The sequence below is a fragment of the Hippopotamus amphibius genome, chromosome 1 (genome assembly GCF_030028045.1).
Source record: "Hippopotamus amphibius kiboko isolate mHipAmp2 chromosome 1, mHipAmp2.hap2, whole genome shotgun sequence".
Classification (NCBI taxonomy): domain Eukaryota; kingdom Metazoa; phylum Chordata; class Mammalia; order Artiodactyla; family Hippopotamidae; genus Hippopotamus; species Hippopotamus amphibius.
In genome coordinates this window covers 216,991,228-217,015,489 of record NC_080186.1, presented here as the reverse complement: position 1 = coordinate 217,015,489, position 24,262 = coordinate 216,991,228, and the positions used below count along the sequence as shown (strand labels likewise).

The window sequence follows — 24,262 nt, the reverse complement described above, 5'->3', positions numbered from 1 at the left end:
AGAAGTATTACACTACTTAAAATGCAGTTGACTCCCAAATCTATCCCTCCCAAGCCTGACTTCTGTCCTGCTCTGGCAATCACACACAGCCTGTACCATGTCTATTCAGGTCTCCGTGCCTTCACTCAACTGTCCCTCCTACCTGGAAGATCTTTCCTCCTCTCCTTCACCTGCCGTCCTTTGTCTTTTAGTACAAGTCTGAATTTAGTCCTGTCTCTTCCAGCAAAACTTCCCTTGCCCCTGCCTTACTTCCCTGTGAGATTTCTCCCCTGGGAACGGAACTTTAGTCCTGTAATTATCGTTCTGTGTTGAAATGATATGTGCAAGAATGTCTCCACCTCAAGACTGTAAGCTCCCTAAAGAGAGAAACCTTGCTTTTTCACCTGTGTGATTCCTAGTACCAGTACTATGCTTAGCACATAATAGGCATTCTATAAATGTTTATTTAACAAGCACCATTGAAGTAATATTTGGCTCTTTCATTCACTTGTGCCTTCAGGTTTTTGTTTTTGTTTTTTCTTAGTATCTGATACCTGTGCTTTGATGGGACTAAAATTGTTTTCTACCAGTTAATGGTCCTCTTGCTTCACAACAAAATTTGCAGGCCATGCACAATTTGCAGAGACTCTAATATCTCATTGATAAGAGCCTCTGTCACACTTGATTTAATCCTTAATGGGTATGTTTCTTACTTCAAAGTGTGACTGCCCTCCTGCCTATTAGAGTTGCCTTGTACCAAATCATTAAAAGAGAGTTAGAGGAAAGGGCAAACAATCCTTGTAGCAGTTACAGCACTATTTCATGATGAGAAAACAAGTTTGGAAGGCTTAATAACTAAATGGATTTAAATTGCAAGAGGTTCTTAATCTTTTGTTACTCTGTAAATGAAGTGGATAACCCTTAGGTCACAAGAGTATTTTTTAAACGTAATTTTGTGTTTGTTTTATTACATTCCTAAGACCTACAACTGTTTTTTCTTCTGTGTGTGTGTGTGTGTATGTGTATGTGTGTGTGTGTGTGTGTGTGTGTGTGTGTGGCTGGTTATAATCTTTCTCTTTCTTCCTTCTTTCCTCCCCTCCTCCCCTTCCCTCTCCCCTTTCCTTCCTTCCTTCCTTCCTTCCTTCCTTCCTTCCTTCCTTCTTTCCTTCCTTCCTTCCACTTCCTTCCCTCATAGACTTTTATTTTTTAGAGGAGTTTTAGGTTCACAGCAAAATTGAGGGGAAGATGCAGAGATTTCCCTTATACATACCCCTTGCCCCACACATGCATAACCTCCCCCATTATCAGCGTCCCCCACCGGAGTCATGCATTTGTAACAACTCATGAACCTATATACATTAAAAAAAAATAAATTTACTTTATTTATTTACTTATGTATTGGCTGCATTGGGTCTTCATTGCTCACATGGGCTTTCTATAGTTGCTGCGACTGGGGGCCAGTCTTCATGGTGATGCTCACGCTCCTAATTTTGGTGGCTTCTCTTGTTGTGGAGCATGGGCTCTAGGTGTGTGAGCTTCAGTTGTTGTGGCACACAGACTCAATAGTTGTGGCAAACACGGGCTTAGCTGCTCCAAGGCATATGGGATCTTCCTGGAGCAGGGATGGAACCTGTGTCCTCTGCATTGGCAGGCGGATTCTTAACCACTGTACCACCTGGGAAGTACCGATGTACATATTTTGGGTTGTTCATTTAAAAGGAGAGGCATGTAATCTCCCCCTTTCCTCTATCCACAAAGATGTGATGGCCAGAGCTGGAGCAGCCACATTAGATCATGAGATAAAAGCTGTGTGCTGAGAATGCCCAAGCCATGAGACAGGAAGGACTGGGGTCTCCAGCACCATGCAGCAGCTCTATTAGCCTAGGTTGCCCACCTCAGTCAGTTTTGTAACTGAGAAAAAAATGTCTAACTTGTTTAAGCTATTGTTTCTTTGCCCTTTTCTACAGCTGGACCTAAACCTGTTTCATTGAGATATAATTGACATACAGCACTACATAGGTTTAAGGTATAAGGCACAATGATTTGACTTCCATACATCGTGAAATGATTATCACAATAAGTTTAGTGAATATCCATCATCTCCTATAGATACGATATTAAAGAAATAGAAAAACATTTTTCCTTGTGTTGAGAACTCTTAGGATTTACTCTCATAACTTTTGTATATAACACACAGCAGTGTGAATTATATTTATCATGTTGTACATTATCTCCCTGATACCTATTTATCCTATAACTGGGAGTTTGTACTTTTTGACTGCTTTTATCCAGTTCCCCTCACCCCCAGCCCTCACCTCTGGTAACCACAGATCTGATCCCTTTTTCTTTCTTTTTTCTTTTCTCCAGCAAAGATGGGTTTATTCAGGATAGGCAGAGAATTGCAATTTGGGGTCTGCAACCATGGTGAGCCATATGCAAGTCCCCACACAGTAAGGGAAAGAAAAGGGAAAGGGAAGTTGGGAGTGCTAAAGTAAATAGAGAAACCATGATTGAGTCCTTGCCAGGAAAGAAGAGGAGTCATTCTCCCCTTTGGGCTCTGCTATTATCGCAGGGCATAAGAGCCCCTTCTGGTCTCCCAACTCTATTTAGTTGAGGTTTCTGCTTATTAATTTTTTACATTTCCCCCTTTTAATCAAGATCTTTCTCTGAAAGTATCACTGGCCAAAAGTCAGTTTTTTCTAGTTTCAACAGCTTTTTGTCCCTCAGTGCCAGGAAGAACCCTTCCTAGGTGTAATGTCTCACATCAGAGGGAAAGTGCACAGACTGAAACCTATTGAGGTCACTTTCAAGTGATAGGGGAGGGTAGATAGAAGAATTCTCAAGCACTTTTTATCTAAAGCCCATATGTTATCAAGACCATAATCATTTGAAATCATCTGAAGTTTTATGTCATCATCAGAGGTTTGGCAACAAACTTCCAACAGGGCTGGTCCAGATATCTTGGGAAAGCTGTCTCATCAGATATTGTTGCTTCAGTTCTGGGAAATCTTCACTTTCAAGTAACCCAGATAATGTGCAGGTCTAGTCAGGGTTTGGTGCTTTCTTTACTTGTATCACATGACTCCACAAGAGTCTGCTCCTTGGAGTTTGGTGGTACAAGGGTTGGTTAGCATACCCAATAGGGGCCTTTCCAGTGAGGTATAAAAGAGTTCTTTCCCAAAAGATGAAATCTCCAGGTTACAAAGTGTGATGCTTAAGGACTTTGTCTCCCAAGGGTGCACTGTGGAAAGACTGTTCAAAAAAAGCATGGTTATTTTTAATAGGAAGCAGTTAGGCCTTTGCAATATTAGAATATCTCTCCTTTTATAACCCATGGGTCAAAAGAAGCAGAAGCAGAGGGCATTAGACATCTTATGACTATCTCAAAGGGTGAGAGTTTATGAGTTCTAAACGGGGTGGATCTGAGATTTGGAAGGACCAACAGCAGTGCCTTTGGCCAAGGTATGTGGAGGGCCTCTACCAATTTTGCCAATTGAGTCTTTTTTTTTTTTGGCTGCGTTGGATCTTCATTGCTGCACACGGGCTTTCTCTAGTTGTGGCAAGCAGGGGCTACTCTTCGTTGGGGTGCATGGGCTTCTCATTGCAGTGGCTTCTGTTGTTGCGGAGCACAGGCTCTAGGCTCAACGGCTTCAGTAGTTACAGCACGCGGGCTCAGTAGTTGTGGCTCATGGGCTCTAGAGTGCAGACTCAGTAGTTGTGGCACACAGGCTTAGTTGCTCCATGGCTTATCTCTTTTTCTATGGATTTGTTTGCTTGTTTTTTGAAGTACAATTGACCTACAATACTATGTTAGTTTCTGGTACATGATATCATGAGTCAGTATTTGTATACATTTCCAAATGATCACTACAATAAGTCTGGCTATCATCTGTCACCATACAAAGGTATTACATAATTATTGACTATATTCCCTACACTGTATGTTTCATACCCATGATTCATTTATTTTGTTGCTGGAAGTTTGTGCCTCTTAACCTCCCTCATCTATTTCTCTCATCCCCTTACCCTTCTCCCCTCTGGCAACCACCTATTTGTTCTCTGTATCTATGAGCCTGTTTCTGTTTTGTTGTTTTTGTTTATTAATTTGATTTTTGGATTCCAAATATAAGTTAAATCATACAGCATTTGTCTTTCTCTGACTGACTTATTTCACTTAGCATAATACCCTCTAAGTCCATCCATGCTATCACAAATGGCAAGATTTCATTCTTTTTTATGGCTGAGTAATATTCCAGTGTGTGTGTGTGTGTGTGTGTGTGTGTGTACCATATCTTCTCCATCCATTTATCTATTGATGGGCACTTAGGCTGCTTCCATATACTGGCTGTTGCAGATAATTCTACATGAACATAGGGGTGCATATATCTTTTCTAATTAGTGTTTTTATTTTCTTTGGATAAATACTCAGGAGTAGAACTGCTGGGTTGTATGGTAGTTTTATTTTCAGTTTTTTGAAGAACCTCCATACTGTTTGCCATAGTGGCTATACCAATTTACATTTCCACCAACAGTGTAGGAGGATTCCCTTTTCTCCACATCTTCACCAGCACTTGTTATTTGTTGTCTTTGTGATAATTGTTATTCTGACAGGTATAAGGTGATATCTCATTGTGATTTTGATTTTCTTTTCCCTGATGATTAATGATGTTGAGAATATTTTTATGTGCCTGTTGTCCAGCTGTATGTCTTCTTTGGGAAAATGTCTATTCAGATTTTATGCCCATTTTTTAATTGTCCCCAGAAGATTTTTAATAGGACCCAGTGTCTTACAGCATAATATTCAAAATGCTCACTCTAGGATCCAAAATTACCCAATATACAAAGAATAAAAAATATGATTAATATGCAAACAAAACTAAAAACAATCCAGCAAACCCCAGGAAACAATGATCAACAGAATCAACATTAAGATGACTCAGATGTTGGAGTTATCAGAAGAAGACTTAAAGCAGCTATAATAATCATGCTCCATGAAGTGATGGTGGGAACTCTTAAAATGAATGGGAAGATAGAAATTCTTAGTAGGAAAGTAGAAATTATAAAAAAGAAACAAAAGTAAATTTTAGAATTAGAAAATATTGTATCTGAATACCTGAATAAGGCTATCAATCAACTTGACATAATTGACATTTATAGAAAATTTCAGGCAACAACCACAAAATACACATATTTAAAATATACAGTATTCACTAATATAGTTCATATCTTGGACCATAGAACAAACCTTAAAAAATGAAAGATTGAAATCATACAAAATATGTTCTCTAGCTATAATGAAATTGTATAAGAAATCAATAACTGAAGGATATCTGGAAAATCATCAGATATTTGGAAATTAAATAACAGACTTCTAAATAATAAATAGGTCAAAAAAATGTCAGAGAAAATTCTGAATAAAGTGAAAGGAAAATAGAACATATCACAATTTGTGAGAGGCAGGTATGGCAGTACTTAGGGTGAAATTTATAGCACTAAATGTCTATGTTAGAGAAAGGAAAGGTCTTATAATAATCCAAGCTTCCACATTAAGAAACAGGAAAAAAATGAAATCCAAAGCAAGAGAGAAATGGAAATTAAGAGGAGAAATAAAAAATGCAGACAATGATATAAATAAAACTAAAAGCTAGTTCTTTATAAAGATTTTTAAAAATTAATAAACCTCCACATCGATTAACAGTGAGAGAGAGAGAGAGAACACATATTACTAAATCAGGAATGAAAGAGGAGTTATCACTATGGATCTATAGATATTATAATAAAAGAATAAGGTGTGAGATAGAGGTAAGGGTTTTCAGGTTTTTGCATATGGATAGTCTATTATTCCAGCACTTCTGTTTTACCACCCTTTTTCCATTGAATTGCCTTTGCATCTTTGTCAAAAATTAATTGACTATATGTGTGTTCATTTCTGAACTCTCTAGTCAGTTTCACAGATTTATGTGGTTATCCTTACACCAATTTCATACTATCTTTTTTTTTTAATAAATTTATTTATTTATTCTGTTGGCTGCATTGGGTCTTCGTTGCTGCACACAGGATTTCTCTAGTTGATGCGGGTGGGGGCTATTCTTCATTGTGGTGCTCGGGCTCCTCATTGTAGTGGCTTCTCTTGCTGTGGAGCATGGGCTCTAGGTGTGTGGGCTTCAATAGTTGTGGCTCACGGGCTCTAGAGCACAGGCTCACTAGTTGTAGCGCATGGGCTTAGCTGCTCCGTGGCATGTAGAATCTTCCCAGAGCAGGGCTCGAACCCGTGTCCCCTGCATTGGCAGGCAGATTCTTAACCACTGTGACACCTAGGAAGTCCCAATTTCATACTGTCTTGATTACTGTAGCTTTATAGTCAATGTTGAAACCAGGTTGCATGAGTCTTTTAATTTTGTTCTCCGTTTTTGAAAAATTTTAAGCTATTAGTGGTCCTTTTCCTTATCAGGAATAACAATGAAATATTACATAGTAATAGAAAGGAGCGAACCATTGATACACTTGACAAAATCAATGAATTTCAAAAGTATTATCCTAAGTGAAACTGGATAGACTCAAAAGATTACATATTTTGTATAACATTTTGGAAAAGCAAACTGTAGTGACAGAGATCAGATTGGTAGTTGCCAAGGCAAGTGTTTGACTAAAAAGGGACGGCATGGAGTTTTTTGGCGTTAATGGAACTGTTCTGTGTCTTAATTGTGGTCATAGATACATGACTCTATATCCATTTGTGAGAACAGAAGGAACTGAATAATAAAATGAGTGAAATTTACTGTATTTCAATTAAAAATTTTAAATATTTTTTATTACTAATCTTTTATCTTTGCATATCTTGCTCAAGACTGAAATATCCAAGCATGAGAATCTCATTGGCTGAGTCTGGTTGGTGACCATGCCTTAACTTCCAGGGGTGGGGAGAGGCGGTCTTGGTTTGCTCTCCGTATCTTTTGGACTCCCACAGTTTCATACAATTGGGGACTTTGCCCAAGTAGGATGAATTTGGAGGTGCCAGTGGGAATAAAGATAAATGTGCATTGGGACGTCTTTATCAATACAGAGCATGAGCATCAGGAGTTGTGTCCTGATCCAACGCAGTCCTTCTGGGAATGGTGCTGAGGAGGAGAGAAGGCCTCAGGTTTTGTCTTTGGACTGATCATTCACTCTGTTCCACTTGATCTCACTTTGACTTTCTCTTTCTGCAGTCTCAATTCAGAACTAACAACCTACAGTCTATTTTCTCCATCCCCACCCTTGGACAACACCACCCCTTTCCACACTAAGGAGACCATCACAGTCCTGAGTCTCCTCGTATCTTAAAAAGTCTGGTGCCTGAGACTTTGAATGCTGAAAGATTTCTTCTCCTCAGGTTTTGCTAGGTACAAGGGTGGGAGGGGCAGGTGAGGACATGTGATTTGGTCTGTAGAGTGAAAAAGAAGATAATGAGTGTCCTAGTCCTACCAGTTGCAACTACAGCTCATTTTCTCCTGCGTTTCCCAAGGGCAAATTGTACCTGACTACAGTAAATATAAACATCCTATCTCGAATGAGAAAGGTATAACCTCTTATCAACTTTTAACCTTTTTCTTACAAAATAATCACTCTGGGCATGATTGGGTTAAATAACATTTGTCTCCTCCTTGATCTTACTTTTATTAAAAGGGGCCCCAAATTATGTTCTTTATGTTTTCCAAGTTTTTATCAAGAGTGGGGGGTATTATTCCACTCCACAAAATATCAGCTATAACTGAGCTTTGGGGCACCTCTGATGTGTTTACATGCATTGTGAATATCTAAGAGGGAATATAACAGGCTGCATTTCTTAAATTTACTCCATTATAGAACTTGTGCTTTATCTTATGGGTCTAGTGTTTCATGGTACATACTTCAAAAATAAACATAATTGAACTGAATTGAATGAGGAGATAGTATGAAGAGAACACATCTGAGAAATAGACCATCACCAGTGAGTTTAATAAATTACCAACACTCGCATATGTTATGGTTTTCAAACCGTCCCTACATGGATGGGAAGAATTAGTTATATTCCATTTTGATAAATTATAAAATGATAAATATTACTAATTTTATCTAATTTTACTAACATTGTTAATATTTATAAATATTACTAAATATTAAATTACTAAATATTACTAAAGTAACATGACTGTTTTTTTAAGCTCTTTATTGGAATATAATTGCTTTACACTCTTGTACCAGTTTTTGAGGTACACAAAAGTGAATCAGCTGTATTTATACATATATCCCCTTATCCCCTCCCTCCCGCGACTCCCTTCCACCCTCCCTGTCCTGGCCCTCTAAGGCATCACCCATCATCGATAGAGTTGATCTCCCTTTGTTATACAGCAACTTCCCACTAGCTATCTATTTTACATTTGGTAGTGTATATATATCTATGCTACTCTCTCACTTTGTCCCAGCTTCCCCTTCGCCTTCCCACCCCCAACCCCATGTCCTCCAGTCCATTCTCTGCATCTGCTTCCTTATTCTTGCCCTGTCACTGGGTTCATAAGTACCAGTTTTTTAGATTCCGTATATATGAGTTAGCATACGGTATTTGTTTTTCTCTTTCAGGCTTACTTCACACTGTATGACAGACTCTAGGTCTATCCACCTCATTACATTTGCTCCATTTCATTCCTTTTTATGGCTGAGTAATATTCCATTGTATGTATGTGCCACATCTTCTTTATCCATTCATCTGTTGATGGGCATTTAGGTTGCTTCCATGTCCTGGCTATTGTAAATAGTGCTGCAATGAACATTATGGTACATGTTTCTTTTTGGCTTATGGTTTTCTCTGGGTATATGTCCAGGGGTGGGATTACTGGATCGTATGGTAGTTCTATTTGTAGTTTTTTAAGGAACCTCCAAACTGTTTTCCATAGTGGCTGGACCAACTTACATTCCCATCAACAGTGCAGGAGACTTCCCTTTTCTCCACACCCTCTCCAACATTTGTTGTTCCTAGATTTTTTGATGATGGCCATTCTGATCGGTGTGAGGTGGTACCTCATTGCGCAAGGCTTTGACTTGCATTTCTCTAATGATTAGTGATGTTGCGCATCTTTTCATGTGTTTGTTGGCCACCTGTATGTCTTCTTTGGAGAAATGTCTATTTAGGTCTTCCACACATTTGTGGATTGGGTTATTTACTTTTTTGGTATTAAGCTGCATGAACTGCTTATATATTTTGGAGATTAGTCCTTTGTCAGTTGCTTCATTGGCAAGTATTTTCTCCCATTCTGAGGGTTGCCTTGTTGTCTTGTTTATGGTTTCTTTCACTGTGCAAAAGCTTTTCAGTTTCATGAGGTCCCATTTGTTTATTCTTGATTTTATTTCCATGATTCTAGGAGGTGGGCAAAAAGGATCTTGCTTTGATGGATGTCATAGAGTGTTCTGCCTATGTTTTCCTCTAGGAGTTTTATAGTGTCTGGCCTTCCATTTAGGTCTTTAATCCATTTTGAGTTTATTTTTGTGTATGGTGTTAGGAAGTATTCTAATTTCAATCTTTTACATGTTGCTGAATATGACTAATTTTTAACAAATGTGAGAATTTTCTACATTCAAAAGAATACTTCCTCTTTTGAAGTAGTCCCTTTCTATGGCTAAATACTTAGTCTAATGCTACTACAATTGGTCAAGATATATTTGGAATTTACACTTGGACTATCTTCATACACATATTGCTTTGAGACTCCTTAGAGGTGGCAAAATGTCTTTCGAGGGTGGATTTTAATTTCTAAAACTGCCAAACGTCACTCAAGAGTCAAACTGGGTATAAATGGATGAATAAATTGAGAAACATTTTACTCTTCACTGGGAGTTGGGTCTATAAGATTGAATTTCCTGATGGCCTGGAGAGACATTCCAAAGAAGAAATTCAAAAACATTTTTGAACAATGGCAATATCCATGGAATAATTATGTTTCTTCCATAGTGTCTGCCTTCATTCAGATACATAAGCTTTGCTGTTGAAGTCTGTATGTTATAGCCACATGTTCAAAGTCAAATGAATAACTCTATCTTAAAAACTAGGGAAAATGGTAAAGAGGTGAAATTAAGTTCCCCTGTGCCAACTCTCGGCACCTATCCTCTCTCTCTATCCCTTTTTATTCTTGATCTGTAGATTTGTATACAAAAATACCATAGGATATTAAAACTATCTTGATTATTATAAGCTGGGTTTGAGCTAGTTCTATTCAGATAGTCTAGATGGTAGGAAGAAAGGGATAAATATTCTTGTGTAGGAGGTAGAAAAAAATGTTTGCCTCTAAGATCTATTTTAGACTGAGAAATTAATATACCAAATGGACCTGGCCTGGTGCCCGATGTTTACTGTTTTCCAATTGGGTGCAAACGCGTCTGTGAATTTTTGGTGATGAGCCAGCTGCTCTGTGCTCATTCTAGTTGATTAAAATGCTCTCAGTAGAGATTCTATTCAGAATTGATCATTCTGCTTTTGCCTGCTGGGAAATGGGAACTGCCAACGCTTCTTAAGCTGAATGAAAAAATTACTCCATTTCAGCAAGGCTTTCTCCGATCCAAGGCTTCCAAGTTTTTCAAGGTTGGAGAGGCTTTCTGAATCGTACCCCACGCCAAGGATACTAACCTGTGCTTCATGGGGGTTGTTTTGGCCAAACAAGGAAGTAACAAAGGAGATTCCAATTAAATACAACTGTCTCAGTATGGGAATTGAACTGATCTCCTAGAGGTGCTTCACACAGAGAAAAAAAATTGTATATATATATATCTCCATCAAGAAGAGGGCAGTGACTTGTTGTCACTGAAAAAAGCCACTCATTCTGGACATGGACGTGGATTTGCCTTCCCTGATCACCATATTTCTGCCAACAGCACTATCCATAGACTTACAGAAAGCCTTATACACCATTATGGTATCCCACATAAAACTTCTTTTCACAAAGGAACTCATTTTATAGCAAAGGTGGTAAGGTCCTGTAAAAAACTAATTGTTATCTCTCATGCTTCCCCCCATTAGGAAGGAAATCTTTTCAAGTGATTGGTGAGCAAAAGTAAAAATAATAAGTAATCATACTCATGTAACCCAAAGAACTCCCAAGTCTTTGTTATAACCTAAGGGATTCAGTAAGTACAGCCAGTGAAAACGGAATAAAGATTGATATCCCAACTTGCTTTTATTGAAAATGAAGGACAGAAAATTGAAATAACCCTGACCAAGATAATTCATCTGGCATTGTTGAACCTGAATCTCTTTACTTCCTCTGATTTCCAATACACTCTTCTCCCACATTTTTCTTTTTCTTCCCCATTGGATCTCATATCAATACCATCCAGAGGCCATCTACCACAGAAGAGACTGATCAATGAGTTAGAGAGGAAGGCTTGTCCAGTGGAAGTCAGCCAGCCACGCTGTCCAGTCACCCCAGTGTTTGCACAACAGGCCAATGAATTTAGAAGCCATGGTGGCAGGGATGGAGGCTATCCATGAGCCCAGCAGCAGGGGATCCAAATATGCTCTGGCAATTGCCGTTGCTGAATATCTGAACTGTAAACAGCAGAGACTGATGCTGAGTCCTTGGTATGGTACTATACTGTGAGGAGAATGTGGTGACAGGTTTATTACATCAGACCTCTGCCACCCTGGAAGGGACAGCAATTCATTCTTCCTAGAATCAGTACAAATTCTGGATGTGAGTTTGTCTTCCTTGTCCCATAGGTCCTCAGCCAGTCTAATCACATGGAGTGTCTGATTTCTCATGGAAACCTATTAACAATGCTGTGAACTAGGGACCCAAGTAAGGGTGAAAGTTGTCCAACAATGGACTTATAGTCACAGTATCCTCTGGTCCTACCTTATATTATCCGAAAGTTTGCTGCATAATAGTGATTACATGGTACTGTGTTTTCAGTAGGCAGAATGCATGGGCTTGGGAACCAAGAGGTTAAAGGAGAAGTGGACCCTCTCACCATTACTGTCAGTGGCCCACTTGGGAAATTTGTGATTCCTATACCCGCAGATTTAGGTGCTGTGAGATCAGAAGTCCTGACTCTCGGGGGAGGGGCATGTTTCCTAAGAGACACAGAAAGGGTTTCACTAAATTTAGAGTCACAGGAGATTCACTGGGGCACCTCTTGGTGTTTCTATGTCCGCAAATGGGCAATTGCAACACCCATAGCCTGGAGTGGGCACAAGGGCTTGGGCCTCTCGTGGATGAAGGTGTGTGGTCTAGCAAGCAATCTAGACCAGCAGAGTGCTGGTCAAGAATGAGATGAGTCTAGAGGGGTATGAGGGAAAGAGATGACAGATATCGTTTGCAGCCTTAGGGCTAGCTACAGCAGTGTGGATTGTATCTTGTCTTACTACCCCTCCTATCGTTAAAAGTCTTTCCTTTAAGAAATTATGACCAGCTACTACTTTGAAGAATCAGTCATAGGACAGAGGGAACTTAACGTAGGGTACAAGGGAACTGAGTGATGAAAGAAATGTGCTTAGTCTAGACGCTGGCAGCGCCTCAGACTCACCATCCCCATGGGCTACAGCTGGCTGCCAATCCCCAACCACATCTCTGTGCCTGGGGACTTGCTCTGAATCACCAAAAACCAGTCTGCCCTCCTGCACACTAGGTCTTCTTTTTTTTTTTTTTTGGCTATGTTGGGTCTCTGTTGCTGTGTGTCGGCTTTTCTCTCTTGTTGCGGTGAGTGGAGGCTACTCTTTGTTGCGGTGCACAGGCTTCTCAGTGTGGTGGCTTCTCTTGTTGCAGAGCACAGGCCCTAGGCATGTGGGCTTCAGTAGTTGTGGCACACAGTCTTAGTTGTTCCATGGCATGTGGGATCTTCCTAGACCAGGGATCGAACCCGTGTCCCCTGCATTGGCAGGTGGATTCTTAATCATTGCACCGCCAGGGAAGTCCCCACACCAGGTCTTAAATGCAGGGGAATTCACACCCCCAGGAGCAGCCTTCACTAAAGCCTGAAAATAATTGGTGCAGAGAACCCCAGCTCCCTTACCCCTCAAGGGGATAATTCTGGGGTGGGTGTTTTACACCATTTCCCAGCTACCTACAGTGGTGACACACCCCTCTTTGGCTACCTTCCCTTCCCTGCCTCACTTCCCTACTCCCCTACAAAACTAAGGTGCCATCTAATCAATGACTTACGGTAAAACAAGAGATTGGTCACTGCACCAGTGGGGAAGCATTACCTCACACCCTAGACTCTGAGTCCAGAATCAGCATCCCTGAACACGGCATTGCCTCCCTTGTTCACTCTCCACCATAAATCGAAAAATGTCAGTGTATAGTCAGACATGTAAATGATTCTAACTTGTAAATGATTCATGGATATCCTTGGAAATGGTTTGAGGAGCACTAAAAATATTTAGATAGTATACTTGAAATTCAGAAAACCCCTTTTTAAAAAAAACCACCAGTGACTTTCTGAATTCAGATTATAACCAGGGTAACCATTGCATGGAACAAGAGTCATTTGATAGAGCATAATCGTAAAGCAATTTTACTTGCCGATCAAACCTGCTTGGTGGGCTGGTTTCTTCTCTCCCTTGGACACAATCTCTGGTAGACCTAGAGTTTTTTCCACTTGCATGTAGATACTAAGAATCTTCCAGTTACCCTTGGTCACACACATACACATACATACACAAAAGTCAGTTTCATTTCAGAAATTAAAAAATCCACTCATGTAATTAAAAGTCTAAACTCAGCTTGAAGTTAAAGCTCCTTTTCTCCCACAGTTTGGGCCTGCAATTAGAAAGGCAGCTGAGACCTCCCCTCGCCCCAGGTACCACACCAGAGTTTTTCAGGGATGCTGGGGGCAAGGAAGGACTTCTTTAGTGGAAGCGTCATGACCTGAGATGGTGCTCCTTGGGTTTGGTGGGTGTCGACGCTGACTCTCAGTGGGCCTGGTAGATCTTCAAAACTGTCTCTTTTCCTTGCAATGAATTTTGCAGACTCTTTGGAAACACCTCATAGCTAGTAATTTTTCATCTGCAGTTCTATAAATGTGAGGGAACTGATTTCTCTTCAAACTGGCAAGCCCCTAGCCCTTACCCCCAGACATCTGTATCTGCTGGTATTCTTCCTGTTTCCTTCTATTGAGGCAAATTTTCCTCTGGAAGGAACTCCTCTTGGGCACGTACTCTTAAGGCAGCTTCCAGCTGGGCCACATCTGGTTCCCAGAAGACATTCTTGCCTCTGCTGCCCTGACAGACTCTGGAGTGCAGACCCGTTCCAGCTTGGCCGCTCATCCTCACCCCGCAGGCGAGCAGATTCCAGCCACTGCCTCTGGCCTTGGGGGTTTCTCTGGTGTGGATTTCCACTGGCATCCTAGGCTCACAGGATGTGTATCAGGTTCCCATGGTTCTCCTCGAAGCATCTCTCATTCAGCTTGAAGTGGAAGGGGCCCTGACCCTCTCCCATAGTAGGGTGGGGTGTTCACAGCACATCTGCACTTTTCTCCAAGGAAATCCTCTCCCTGACCTCTTCACCCTTAACCCTTTGATGCTCTTGAAGTGCACCTTTGGATAAGAGTTTCAAAACACTTCCTTTTAGAGGTGACTTAGTGGTTCCTGTTGGCAAACGTGGGCCAATTTCTATTTACTCTTTTGTTCCCCTACCTTTTCAGACCTCACACCAAAATTGTGACAGAGTCTTTTATTAATATCAGGTTTTATTTATTCATGCATATATTCTTTTACCAGTTATTTATTAAACACCTTCTCTTTGCACAAGGATAAAGAAGACGGGGTTTCTAATACCAAATGCTGAAGAGGGTGTGGAGAAAAGGGAACCCTGCTACACTGTTGGTGGGAATGTAAGTTGGTGCAGCCACTACGGAAAACAGTATGGAGGTTCCTCAGAAAACTAAAAATAGAATTACCATATGATCCAGCAATCCCACTCCTGGGCGTATATCTGGACAAAACTATAATTCAAAAAGATACATGCACCCCTAGGTTCATAGCAGCACTGTTCACGATAGCCAAGACATGGAAACAACCTAAATGTCCATCAACAGAGGAATGGATAAAGAAGATGTGGTACATATGTACAACGGAATACTACTCAGCCATAAAAAAGAATGAAATAATGCCATTTGAAGCAACATGGATACAACTAAGATTATCCTACTAAATGAAGTAAGTCAGAAAGAGAAAGACGAATACCATATGATATCACTTATATGTGGAATCTGAAATATGGCACCAATGAACCTATCTACAAAACAGAAACAGACTTATAGACAGAGAGAACAGACTGGTGGTTGCCAAAAGGGAAGCAGGGGAGGGAGAAGGATGGACTGAGAGTTTGGGGTTGGTAGATGCAGACTATTACATTTAGAATGGATAAATAACAAGGTCCTAATGTATAGCACAGGGAACTATATTCAATATCCTGTGATAAAGTATAATGGAAAAAATATTAAAAATGTATATAGGTATATAACTGAGTACTTTGCTGTACAGCAGAGATTGTCATAACATAGCAAAATCAACTATACTTCAGTAAGAGAAAAAAGAAGTCAGGGTTTCTGACTTAAGAAGTCCAGATTTGAACAAATTATGCCTTGAAGACAGGCTGGTAAATGACCTCTCTTCTAATTTTCTGCTGTTTGGCTGGGTGGAGACTGTGCTTAGAGGAGACCTGCTCTCTCCGGCTGCCACCTGCGTGGAGCAGCCCTTTTTGGAACGTTTGTCCTTTGTTCTGTGCTCCTCCTAAGGAAATCCCAGTTACAATCTGGAGGGAAGTGATTGCTTCCACACTTACCCTGTTTAACATCTCAGGGGGTGTTGAGTAGTTAGAACTAATAATTCCTGTCTACTTAGTGCAGTAGTTTTTGACTCCCTTCATGTTTGGGGGTGGGGAGGATGATAACGGTACTTTTAAAATGCTCCCCAAGTGATTCCAAAATGGAGCTAGGGTTGAGGCTTATCAGTGAAACATACACACACACACACCCCATCCTTAAAATCATACTGCTGCTCAGATATTTAGTCTAGCTTCTGTGGTCATTGGGAGAAGTATCAGGTAAATCCACAGAGATGGCATAATATACACTTCAGACAACATCACTTCATTGTTCCTTTGTGGGGTTATTGTTCACATCCTCACTCTTTATCTACTTTCTGTCACTCCAAAGATAGAAATACATGATTTTGCAAATGTCGTTCTTTCCTATAGAGGGAAAAAGAAATATAAGACCAGTTCTCTTTGCAAAGAAATGAGAAATTGCACTAAAAATCAATACTCTTTTAAAGGCTCGAAGCATCATTACTGCTTCCTCAGACAAAATTAGCAGTAATGCTTATACATCACATCTTTACTGCAGAGTGAATTCGCTGAAAAGACTTTATAGTGAAAAATGATATTCAAGTTTAAGAGTGGCTTCATGGGATTGTAAAATCTTGCTGGCACGACCCACCACCCACCCCAATTCTAATTCTTCCTGATGCTATTTTTGTGTGACCTTGAAGGTCATTCAAATATCAACAAACTCAGAACTCATGAGTATATTCTATAATAACCATGTTAAGTGCCAGACACTGTCTGTTGCTCTGCTCTTTTATGACTTTTTACAATCTATTTCTAATTTTTATAGCTCTGTTATTTATTGTAGTTATGTTTATAAGTACCTCATGCATGCCTCATACATTCATTTATCAACTCCCAACATTTCCAGAGTGTTCATAATAAAGATACAAAGATGAAAGGACAGGGCCCTTCCCCTCCCTTGTGCTCTGACACCTCTTTGCGCTCGCTCACCACGATCACAGCCGCACCCACTGGGCTGTCCCAGTGAGCTGATCAGACTCCTAAGGATTCTGTCTGTGCCCCTTTGAAGGCCCTCCCTTAATATTTGTGGGCCGGGGCCAGAAAACAAACGGAAGCCCATACACCCCACATCTACATATAAATATTTTAAATTTGTGTATTAAGCTAGCACACCTCTAAATAAAATATGCTGTCTCCTCTTACCTTGCAAATATACCTTCGTAACTGTAAAATTGAAAAATACACATAAAACCATGGTTTCTATATAACTGAAAGATAGCAGATATCAGAGATGATTTGGTTTAATTATTTTTAGCATATGTCTAGGTGGTTTAATTATTTTTGCATGTCAATGGGCTGGTGCTATTTGGATGAGTAATAAAGACATACATAATTCATAAATTATTATATATATTCCATTAAATTGATTTTTCTTGCTTTCATTTTAGCAAATTCACTGATTATCTTGTAATCAAGATTTTAAATTATTTGTATTCTCTTGAAACAAATGATGTAAAGGAATAAAAATTGAAGGTACATGTATGTAAATGAAAACATAAGTTAAATATATTCATATTGTTATGAAATAGAAATGTTACTGTTCTATGAAATAGAATAAGAAATAAATATGAAATAGAAATATGTTTCTAAAGTGTTATTTTATTTAAAATTACAAAGTATAATAAACACCAAAATTTTAAATAAAATTATTTTTAAAACCTGAAATCTAATCTCTGTTTTGAAATTTTAATTATATAACATTAAATTATTTTAAATAAACCATTTGCATTTTTAGTTTTCAAGAGCCATCTAGTTGCCAATGTAAAGAATTAGTATACATTTCCATACATATTACATCTAGTTCTATGTATGTGCAAACTTGAAAGTGATATAAATTGTTTAATATTATGAAATGCTTGTGAATACTATATGCTTGTGTTAATTAGCGAGACAGGAGAGTGAAGCCATTGGCATAGTTCTTTCATTGTCAGGCTCTCAGTAAAGTCCCCCCATCCTGTTTTCAGCCCCCTTCTCATTCTTAATGTTTGTACCTGCTGAATCCATGGCTGGAGACTCTCTGGGCATCCTCCTCCATCAAAGCCCCTTCCAGAATATTCTTGGGTAATGCTTTCTCCACCAGGTTCTACCAATCAACACACTTCCTCCACTTTCTTTCAGAAATTTGTTGAAATCTCTAATCCATTCATGGCTCCCCTCTTAGTCCCTTTACTGCTATGTATTTATTCTTTTTTTTTAATTCTTTTGCTCTCATTTTAACGGGGTTTGGGGTGGGGAAGGAAGATAATTAATAAATATGTGTATTCAGTAGTTATCATGAAGTTTCTGTTTCTTTTGCAAAAATAAAAGCAATTTTTATAACTAGTTAAAGGAAAAAAGATGATAGGAAGAGGATTTAAAAATCTTTAACTTCCCAATGAAACCCATAATTACAATAATATATTCACTGGTGCAGCCCAATATGACCTATAAATAAAAAATCTCCATTTTAATATTTAAGATGGCAGTATTAGAGGGACATGTGCACAGGTTGTCTTTATGTAGAGATCCTGAATCTGCAGACACATTCACTTGTTTCTGCTTATGATCAGGGGCACACTCGCTGTGAGAGCAGGAGTTAAGAAGAAGGGCACCATCGGTGACCATAAGAGACTGGGGCTCATCGCCCACCTGAAGATCAGACCAATCACCTCGAGAGTCTCAGAGATACTAGACTCTCACAAAGGGAAGTTATTAATTATCATCCTTGGTCAGAGCATTACGGAGTAAGAAAGCATACCAGGTTGATTCCTCTCCTTCTAGGAGAAATTTTAAAACATTTTTTATTGTGGTAAATACATATAAAATTTCTATCTTAACCATTTTTAAGTGTACAGTTCAGTGGTATTAAGTACATTCATAGTTTTATGCAACCATCACTGCCATCCATATCTGGAACTCTTTTCATCTTTCAAAAACTGAAATTCTATACTCATTACATAATAACTCCCCATTTCTCTGTTCCTCAACCCCTGGCAAGCACCATTCAACTTTTTGACTTTATGATGTTTATTCCAAGTACTTCATATAAGTGGAATCATATAGTATTTGTCCTTTTGGGATTGCCTTATTTTACTTAGCATAAAGTCCTCAAGTTCTATCCATGTCATAGTATACGTCAGAATTGTCTTCCCTTTTAAGGCTGAATAATATTCTATTGTAATAGTCCACATTTTGTTTATCTATTCATCCGTTAATAGGCACTTGCGTTACTTCAGTGTTTTAGCTATTGTGAATAACGCTGCTTTGAACATGGTGTAGAAATATACAATTGAGATCTTGCTTTCAATTCTTTTGAGTGCATACCCAGAAGTAGAATTGCTGGATCATAGGGTAATTCTGTTTTTAATTTTTTGAGGAACCACTATACTGCTTTCCACAGGATCTGTACCATTTTACATCCCCCACAGCAGTGCACAAGGGTTCTACTGTCTCCATATTCTTACCGACATGTAATTTTCTGCTTTATTTTTGGGGTTTTTTTGTTTGTTTTCTTTGATGGTAGCTATCCTAACGGATGTGAGTTTGTCCTCCTGGCATAATTTTACACATTTATTCTAGACCGAGTCTTTGAATTCTATCTAATACTCTATTGCTCCTGGAGATACAGGAAGAACAAATACTAGAGCTTCTTCAAATGCTAGATTATCTTCAATTTTCCAGGGAAATAAGAAAAATCAATTACCTAGCATAGCTGTACTTGACTGTCAAAAATGCTCACACGTAAAGACAAAAGATTAACATTCCCATGTTAAATCTTTCCAGATCATCAGCTTCATGGAGCATTAAAAAAAAAAAAAAGAAAAAAAAAAGCTACAATTGTCACTGTGTTGAACTTCTAAACACAATGTGCTGCTATGGAAGCAAAGACCCTGTTATAATTGCACTCTGCATGGTTTCCAGAAGCCAAGTATTTTCCACTTTATTGATTACCCACCTTCAATACAAATTGAGAAGGAAAGTATAGTGAAGAAGGAAACTTTTCTGTCCATAACTGAACTAATAGCTGGGAGTTTTACATGATCCAGTTCTAAGTGCTCTCTAGGTCAGTTATGACTGAGATTTATGCTCAGCCTTTGTTTTCAAAAGCTCATTAAATCTAATACATTCATCGAAAATAGCAAAGAAACTAGTAAACTAAGGTTTTGGGTGGGGAATCACACTTTCAGCAGTCAAAAAGTGAAGATGGCCATTCTGTTTTGCTGTCATACTACATTATATGGTGGGAAAAAGCACACAGTCCACAACCCAGGTTTAGACCCTGGGCTTTTGTAAGTATGAATTTACCTGACTTTCCACAAGTATCTGAAACTCTTTAAGAAATATATCTATGTATTTCACAGTTAAAATGGTGGGACTTCCTAGGTGGTGCAGTAGTTAAGAATCAACCTGCCAATGCAGGGGACACGAGTTCAATCCGTGGGCTGGGAAGATCCCACATGCCTTGGAGTAACTAAGCCCGTGAGCCACAACTATTGAGCCCTCGTGCCACAGTTACTGAAGCCTGCATGCCTAGAGCCTGTGCTCCGCAACAAGAGAAGCCATTGCAGTGAGAAGCCCGTGCACCACAACGGAGAGTAGCCCCCACTCGCTGCACATAGAGAAAGCCGACATGCAGCAACGAAGACCCAATGCAGCCAATAAATAAATAAATAAATAAATTTATTTTAAAAAATGGTTATGGATTGAATGCGGCGGCACCTTACCCGGTTGCTGTTTTCTTCTCCATTAGAGCTGGGCCTCCGCTCTAGCAACCATGTCTAAGGGACCTGCCGTTGGCATTGATCTTGGCACCACCTATTCTTGTGTGGGTGTCTTCCAGCACGGAAAGGTTGAAATAATTGCCAATGATCAGGGGAACTGGACGACGCCAAGCTATGTCGCCTTTACTGATACCGAACGACTGATCGGTGATGCTGCAAAGAACCAAGCTGCAATGAATCCCACCAACACGGTTTTTTGATGCCAAACGCCTCATTGGACGAAGATTTGATGATGCTGTTGTGCAGTCTGATATGAAGCATTGGCCCTTCATGGTGGTGAATGATGCAGGCAGGCCTAAGGTTCAAGTAGAATACAAGGGAGAGACAAAACGTTTCTATCCAGAGGAAGTGTCATCCATGGTTTTGACAAAGATGAAGGAAATTGCAGAAGCCTACCTTGGGAAGACTGTTACCAACGCTGTTGTTACAGTACCCGCTTACTTTAATGACTCTCAGCGTCAGGCTACCAAAGATGCTGGAACTATTGCTGGTCTCAATGTGCTTAGAATCATTAATGAGCCAACTGCTGCTGCTATTGCCTATGGCTTAGACAAAAAGGTTGGGGCAGAAAGAAATGCGCTGATCTTTGATTTAGGTGGTGGCACTTTTGATGTGTCAATCCTCACTATTGAGGATGGAATCTTTGAGGTCAAATCTACAGCTGGAGATACCCACTTAGGTGGAGAAGACTTTGACAACCGAATGGTCAACCATTTTATTGCAGAGTTCAAGCGCAAGCACAAGAAGGACATCAGTGAGAACAAGAGGGCTGTTCGTCGACTCCGTACTGCTTGTGAGCGTGCTAAGCACACACTCTCTTCCAGCACCCAGGCCATTATTGAGATTGATTCCCTCTATGAAGGAATTGACTTCTATACCTCCATTACCCGTGCCCGATTTGAAGAATTGAATGCTGACCTGTTCCATGGCACCTTGGACCCTGTGGAGAAAGCCCTTCGGGATGCCAAGCTAGACAAGTCTCAGATCCATGATATTGTCCTGGTGGGTGGTTCAACCCGCATCCCCAAGATTCAGAAACTTCTACAGGACTTCTTCAATGGGAAAGAACTGAATAAGAGCATCAACCCTGATGAGGCTGTTGCTCATGGTGCAGCTGTCCAGGCAGCCATTTTATCTGGAGGCAAATCTGAAAATGTTCAAGACTTGCTGTTGTTGGATGTCACTCCTCTCTCCCTTGGAATTGAAACTGCTGGTGGTGTCATGACTGTCCTCATCGAGGGCAACACCACCATTCCTACCAAGCAGACGCAAACATTTACCACCTACTCTGACAACCAGCCCAGTGTGCTCATTCAGGTTTATGAAGGTGAGCATGCCATGACCAAGGATAACAACCTGCTTGGCAAGTTTGAACTCACAGGCATTCTTCCTGCCCCCCGTGGTGTTCCTCAGATTGAAGTCACCTTTGATATTGATGCCAACGGCATCCTCAATGTCTCTGCTGTGGATAAGAGCACAGGGAAGGAGAACAAGATTACCATCACTAATGACAAGGGCCGTTTGAGCAAGGAAGACATTGAACGCATGGTGCAGGAAGCAGAGAAGTACAAAGCTGAGGATGAAAAGCAGCGGGATAAAGTGTCTTCTAAGAATTCGCTTGAATCGTATGCTTTCAACATGAAAGCAACTGTTGAGGATGAGAAACTTCAAGGCAAGATTTCTGATGAGGACAAACAGAAGATTCTTGATAAGTGTAATGAAATAATCAACAGGCTTGATAAGAACCAGACTGCAGAGAAGGAAGAATTTGAACATCAGCAGAAGGAGCTGGAAAAAGTCTGCAACCCCATCATTCCAAGCTGTACCAGAGTGCAGGAGGCATGCCAGGAGGAATGCCTGGGGGCTTCCCTGGTGGTGGGGCTCCTCCATCTGGTGGTGCCTCCTCTGGACCCACCATTGAAGAGGTTGATTAAGCCAACCTAGCGTAGATTTAGCATTGTTCCACACAAAACATTGAAGGACCCAAATCTGTAGCAAATTCCATGGCAGTTGAGCTGCTGTAGTAAACTGGGCATTCTTGATACTTGAACCTTGAATGTGTGCACAGGGGAAGGAAATAACATTGCACTTTACAAGCACTGTATTGTAAGTGGAAAATGCAATGTCTTAAATAAAACTGTATTTTAAATTGGCAAAAAAAAAATGGTTATGGAGGATCAAGTGATTAAGGCATATATACTATGATTAATTTATAAAAATTTATTCTTTTTGATAAACGTCTTAGTACTCACATGACCAAAAGGTCATGTTTCTGCAAATAAACCCACTCTGTTGCTCGTCTCCTCAGATGATAGAATAGTCTTTCATTCAAAAATTACTAATGGAGCCCCTGCTATGTGCTAGGGATTACTCTAGATTCTTGAGATACATAGTAAACAAAGATTTCTACCCTGGTGGAGCATGCAGTCTAGGAGGGAGAGATGGAAAATAAGCAATAGATATAATAAGCAAATGAAGTACCTAACACATTAGAAGTGCCAGGGAGTAAATTTTTAAAAGTCAGGGTAAGGAGGATCAGGAGGATGGGATTGGAGACGGGGCGGCTGAAAGGTTAAATCAGGTGGCAGAGTAGGCGTCACTGAAATAAGAATTTATCAAGGCCTTGAAGGAGGTGATTGAGTTAGCCCTGGGATTCTCTGGAGGAGGAACATCGGTGAAGAGAGAACTGCTGGTACAAAGGCAGGAACGGTTACATTTTACAGCTAAGAAAGGTGAGACCCAGAGGGGGAAGGACACTTGCCTGGGATCACACAGCTAATAAGTGTCAGAACTGGGATATAAATAGTTTGTCTGGCTTCAGAATGGGTGTTCTAACTTCTTCACCATGCTGCCTTGTGGGCTTATGATAAATTTTTGTTGAATGAATGAATGAAGTATATTAGCTAGAAATGACCTCTGCTGGTAGTTGAGAAAATGTGGGAGAATGGGGGAGGGGAGTAATCAATGGTGAGGCCAGATAATCTTTTTTATGTTTAATCTGATTACCGTGGAGAAGGGGCCTCAGGAGAGATGTTTCACAATTGTATGCCTAGAGGCAAATACATCAGGCAGCACAGCTCCATGGAGATCTGGATTTCCTACCCCAGCAGACTCTGCAGGTAAAGTGCTTGATCTATCCCTGGCAGCACTGACTTAAAGGGAAAGGGAAGTAATGGGGTAACATCACTGAAGCTCCCTGGAATGTTGCCTTGTTACTTGTCTTTTTTCCCTTCACTCTCCTACTCCCCATGGGAGCACCTGGGATACACACAAGGCTTGAAATGACAGAGAGGGTGAAGGGGGCCACAAGCTGTTTTGAGGGGTAATGAAACTGAAAATAGTGAAGCCAAGGGGAATTCCTTTGCTGTTTATAACCAAAACATGAAAACAACATAGAAAACATATAAAAAGTGACATTTAACTTCAAATCCATGTTGTGAATGGTTCTTCAGCTTTCTTTAAATAAACAGCCTGACTCTTGCATCTCTTTATTGTCTAGAAGTTTATAGGACTGGCCAAAAAGTTTGTTTTTTTTCTGTAAGATGTAATAGAAAAACCCAAACGAACTTTTTGGCCAACCCTATACGAGGGTTGAATGTTGACATTTCCAGGGCTCGGTGTAAAATTAGTTAGTGAGTTGCTTCCCTTGGGACTTACAGTAAGTGC

General features: G+C 40.0%; 1 pseudogene across 1 annotated transcript; it reads left to right on the top strand.

Annotated features, from left to right (window-relative positions):
• Positions 1–20,530: 20,530 nt before the first annotated feature.
• On the top strand, positions 20,531–22,751 carry LOC130856491 (heat shock cognate 71 kDa protein-like; annotated as a pseudogene). The gene has a single exon (XR_009054595.1). The product of XR_009054595.1 is annotated as a heat shock cognate 71 kDa protein-like (transcript).
• Positions 22,752–24,262: the final 1,511 nt, after the last annotated feature.